This window comes from Xenopus tropicalis, chromosome 2, assembly GCF_000004195.4.
Source record: "Xenopus tropicalis strain Nigerian chromosome 2, UCB_Xtro_10.0, whole genome shotgun sequence".
Classification (NCBI taxonomy): domain Eukaryota; kingdom Metazoa; phylum Chordata; class Amphibia; order Anura; family Pipidae; genus Xenopus; species Xenopus tropicalis.
The window spans coordinates 148,840,205-148,846,204 of NC_030678.2; positions in this window are offsets into that span (position 1 = coordinate 148,840,205).

Consider the following 6,000-nt stretch of genomic DNA (forward strand, 5'->3'; position numbering starts at 1 on the left):
TATATTAGCCTATGGCGGCTAAATCGCTGTGATTTGTGGTGGCAACTAATCCCTGTGTGTCCCCGCCCTTAAAGGGACAGTATACCCTCTTGTTTAACATGAGTTCAATGAATAATGCTTGTACTAAACAACAAAGCCGGGTTAATTAGTATTAGCATACAAGGCTACAATACTACAAGAACCAACACCTCCCGGGATCCCACCTCCCACTTGTTCCCCAGCCCCCTCTTGCTGCTACCATCACACCTCTTCAGTATAATTCCCCACCAGTCATTCCCTCGATGCCTCCCTCACTTCTTCCTGTTGGTCAAGCACCCCCCCCCCCCATCTGTACCCTAGGCATTTGCCTTTGCTGCTTGCCCCTAGTTCCAACCCTGCTGAACATACATCTAACCAGTTGTTTCAATCACAATCAGTAAACTAATCTACTCAGTGTTTGGTGCACAGATAATCCCCCTGCATAATGGACTCCGGCTAAAAACAATGGGTGAAGGGAGGAGGGTTTGTATACTGTGATTATAATTAACTGTTATCTATAAAGTGCCAACATACTTCTCAGCGCTGTACAATGAAAGGGTGTATACATCAAACATAGAGGTTGATTACAAAAACTGACTGATAAGGAGGTAAAAAAGGCCCTGCTCATAAGAACTTACAATCTAAATGGAGAAGGGGGTCTGGGACACATATGTAATATATACAAAGTAGCTAATTAATATTATACTTATTCATTTTTATAAATACAACTTTTTTGGGTCTGGGTGGCTCAGAGCAAATTCAGTTTTGGATCTGCCTTATCTCCTCAACTGACCAGATAATTAGTGCCAATACTGGTGTCAGCCTATTGCTTATTCTGTTTGCACTAACTTAAATCAGGTGACAGTGATACAAGGGTCATAGTCTATTTATCACAAGAATAGCACCAGATATAAAGAAAGGTGATGGCCTAATTCAGTTGTTTATTAACAGTGCAATTTCCCGGATAGATATTGGAAACCTCCCTGACAGCCAACTATATAAATTAATTACAGAAGGTTATGCACGTGATACAATCACCAGACTGTACTACTGAATACAGTATCCAACCAACCAGCCTGTGGCCAGCTGGAGGGATTCTGGTTGGACATAACTTATGTATATACAGGTATGGGACCCATTATCAAGAAACCGGTTACCCAGAAGGCTCCGATTTATGGGAAGGCAATCTTCCATAATCTTCATAATAAGCAAATAATTCTTGGTCTGCAGATAAACCCAGGTCAAGAATCAGCATCTATGCTCTGAAAAGCCTTTCCATGTGCCAGTATCCACTACGTTTGGCCTTAGTGCAGGCACATGGAGCTAATTTAGGCACTAAAATGCATCCTCACATGTTTCGGCTCTGAAATCCGCTCCGTTTGCCTGCACCCGGGCCAACACAGTGGCTATAGGTGCAGGCACATCCAAAAGTTGATCAGAGTGTAGGAGCTAAGTGTCAGCGTGCAGATAAATGCATGCAGAGAATCTGCCCCACACTTAAATCAGTGCTCTTCTGTCTCTGCGCCCCGAGTCATTGCGTTGGCCTGGGTGCAGGCACACTAAGCAGATTTCGACTCCGAAAGTTTGTGCCTGCACCCTGGCTGACACTGTGGCTCTGGGTGCAGACGCAGAAAAGTGCTTTGTTAAATATTGGGTGTTGAAAAATTAGTTATACTCCAGGCCTGAATGGGTTAAAATGTTTTAAGTGTGCAATTAACTTGCCATTTACACCATACCTTTACATACCCCATTGTTCCTTAAGTCTGGAATGTGACTACATTTAGGAAACATATAGAATGTGTTAGGGGTAATGTAGTGTGGTGTTTCCAACATAGGGTGTATATATGCAGTAACTAAAGTCTGGTCTCAGACACATACACTCACACTCAGCCCAGACTCACACATACATGAACTTTGAATACATTATATGAATACATACATATACTTTGTATTATATCGGTAAGCTGTCAAAGTTCTTGACTGGCTAAATAACTTGTAATTTGTAAATATCACCTTGGTGAGTGGTGTTTGTTAATGTTCGAATTTACACAAATTTATTAAACGATAAATATTTATAACATTCTGATTCAAGCATAGGGGCGGATGAACGCAGGTCAAGAATCCACCATGTGTTGCATAAGCCTTATCTGTTATCTGATTGGGTGTGTGTGACTAAACCAACAGGTGAAGCAGCTCATTGGCTAACAAGTAAATTAGGAACTGTAACCTTTAATGCCCTATCTTTATGGTGCAATAATTCAGCACCATTTGGCTTTTCATGTGTGTGTTGGCAAATGAAATAGATTTTGTAATTGAAACCGTGGGCACAATGAGCTAATCAGAAGGGAATTATTTGGTGAGTTTCCAGCCTGAGAGGGAAGGGGGGCTCATTTTTTAATGGAAAAGAAACAAAGCCACTTTTGCCTTACACAGACAGCAGAAAACTCTAAATCAATGTATTAGGAGCTGAGCATGAAACTGCTGGATGTAAGTCATTAAATCTGACGCCAAGTTGCCTTGGCAAATGGCATTTCTTAAATAAATGTTTGCATGTCATTTAGAAAAGAAGGTTATACAGGTTACGTGTTCACCGATACCGGAACTCATTTATTACAGGGCTACCTGCCCCACTATTGCCGCACATAGTGAGATAGAAGGGTGTAAAATGCACATAGACAGAACAACAATCCACCTATGGCATTGCTGGCCATAAAACATCATGCATTTTTCACAATTTGGCCTCATTATTTGCTATATGAGCTATCTGGGGCACTACGTGGATCAAGCTATACATCACTGACCTACAGGATGCGTCCAGCAACGGCTGATACTCAATAACAGTAGGGCGTCTCACCATATGCTCGGCTGCATAATGCTGCCATAGAGTGATCAATGTACAGCAGGGTCATTGCCATTCAAATGGCAGATACAGACTATTGCACTTTATCCGTGCAGAGGCTATCAAGAAACTGTTTGGGGGGCATTAAAGTCTGAATAGGTGGGGAGTTAGGATAAACCCATATACAAGGGTTTTCTTGGAGCTCTTTGGGATAAGTTCCCAAAATTCCTTGTGTTTATTTGCCTATGTATGAGGAGGTCTCCTCAACTGTTTTGATTTGTCTATTGCCCCTCTGAAATAGATAGGGGTCCTCACCTCCCTTTAACCTATGATTCAGTCATTCAATACAATTTGGACTTCCATCAAACTGCCATACAGTGCTGCTTATCTGTAGCACTGTTTGGCAAACTTTACAATATACATTAATTGCAAATTCTCAGTGGTTTCAAGTTATATGTAACTGTAGCTACACTATCTGTCTGGCTGTTGTGTTCCTGTGCCTGACTACTGAAACACTGTTAATCAGCAAGGCAGCTGATTAAAATATATGGAGAACGGACTCCTGTTACATTGTTTTCAAGGGTCACACACAGAGAACAGAAAGGGATAAACAAACACTGCTTCCATTTTAAAATACATTTTAAACTGTTGAAAATATTTAATAAATGTATTTTGGAAAGTCACCGTGTTTTAAAAAATAAATAAATAAAAAAAATAAAAAAGTGACTAAGGACATGTATGTTACTATTTTAATTCAGAAAGCTCTGCAGAATGTCTGACTATGTCTAGAACCACATGTTCAACTAAATCAGCCAACATGACCCTGTCTGAGGTGGGCACAGATGCTGCCCATTGGGTGGGGGGTGACACTGGTAAAGGTAGTATGAGAACACGCAAAGGCTTATTAGTAATAAATGGACGAAATGAAAGGAACTGATCCATATATTTTCTATGGTCCCATGTATTACTGATAAGTTGGTCTGTGCAAGTGCAGACTTTTTCATAAACAGGGGGTTTAGTTACACATTTATAATCATATAGTTGCCAACACACTATACCAAGTCAGGGTGAACCTCACTCAGTGGATCTAATCATTTCTTTCTTGGCACATTTGTACAGGCTGGTGCCTTTTGCTTACTGTCATTGGGTGCCCCTTACCCTACAGAGCAGAGAATGGCAATTCTGTATTAGGTCGCTGTAAACCTTCCCCTTTACAGAGACAGAGGCTAGCAGCCGCACTTGTGTCATACATTGTGCAAGCAGAAAAATTGCAGCTGTCCCTGGAAGCTTGTAAAATAGGAAGAAAGAGGATAAATGGCTCCTTTTAAAGGGACAGTAACACCAAAAAATGAAAGTGTATAAAAGTAATTACGATATTATGTACTGTTGCCCTGTACTGGGACAACTGGTGTCTTTTCCTTAGAAAGACTACTATAGTTTATATAATAAAGCTTCTGTGTAGCCATGGGGGCAGCCATTTACAGGAGAAAAGGCACAGGCACTTAGCAGATAACAGATAAAACCCCATTATATTCTACAAAGCTTATCTGTTATCTGCTATGTGCCTGTGCCCCCGTGTTGACATAGCAGCTCATTTATATAAACTATAGTAGTGTTTCTGTTGCAAACTTACCAGTTTTACCAGCGCAGGGCAACTGTACATTATGTTTTAATTACTTTAAAACACTTTAATTTTTTGGTGTTACTGTTCCTTTAAGATTAGAAGATACAGTTAGTGTGTGAAATTCATTAGCCTGACCTTTGACCAGCTATGTGCAGGGACTCGGCATGACTGCTTGACCTATGGAATACCAGTCCTGCAGGTCTTAAATTGCACCTCCTGTACGGTGAAGGTGGTCTGTGCACCCCGACATTAGGGCTCCCAGGGTCAACACTCCTATTATCCAAAGGTTGTAGCATAATAATATATTGCAAAATAATGTTGTAAGGCCAATACACTAAGCTGAGTGACATTTAGTTCTGATATAGTCTATATTAGCTACTATGTAACTATAGGGCCACCATTTAAGTGCCAACAGGACTGCAGGGGCTATATTTAAATAGCAGATAACAGATAATCACTGAAACCATTGTATTGCAAGTAGCTTAAGTGGAGGTAAACGGGTCAAATGTCAGTAACGGTTCTTAATACACCTATGGGTTGGGAACTGTGCTCAAGTAAAGGAAGACTGTTGTTGTCAAAACATATTTTGGCTCAACAAATAAGAGCTCAGGTCAAACTGTAAAAATCTGGTGGCAAGCTTGCCATACACATTCAGATTTTAGTCTTCTTCCAATGAAGGTTCAGATATCGTTCGTGCATTTAAATGCAACAATCTAAGGGCTGCGGCACACAGGGAGATTAGTCGCCTGCGCCAAATCTCTCTTTTCGCGCGCAACTAATCTCCCCAAAATGCCATCCCACTGGCGAAAATGTAAATGGACGGTGGGATGGCATATGCACCCGCCGCAATTTCCCGAAATCGCAGAAGTTTCCTCTCAAGGCAACTTCCACGATTTCGGGAAATCGCAGCGCCGCATATGCCATCCCACCGGTGAATTACATTTTTTGCCGGTGGGATGGCATTTCGGGGAGATTAGTTGTCCGCGAAAAGGGATATTTGTCGCGGTCGACTAATCTCCCCATCTACCACGGCCCTAAAACTAACATTCAGACAGAAATTGTAGGATAAAGCCCTAAAAATAACAAATCAGAGGATGTTCTAAACATAAAATAGTTGACAGACACCAATTGTACAAAAGTGACGCCCCAGAAATGAATTGTAGGTCCCCCAAGGATATCAACACAGTACCTGTGCAGATTTTATTGTTATCCGACCAAAATTTTCTAACCTGTCGGATCAACTAAACGACCAATCACCACAGTAAGAAAATTATCGTGACAATAACTCTGAGCACCCACATGGTCGGAAATTGTACGATTATATGGGTACATGTATGGCCAGCTTTACTTAGTGCCAAAGCAAGTGTTCATTTACTGGGCTCCCAAGCATGAGAGTTGCTGCCTCTAGCACCCTACACATCAAAGTGTGTACAACTGGTATATAGGTGCACAATACTTAGCATTAGGTGCAGACACACTATACATGGCATTTTACTGGGTGTAACTCTGCGCACAATAC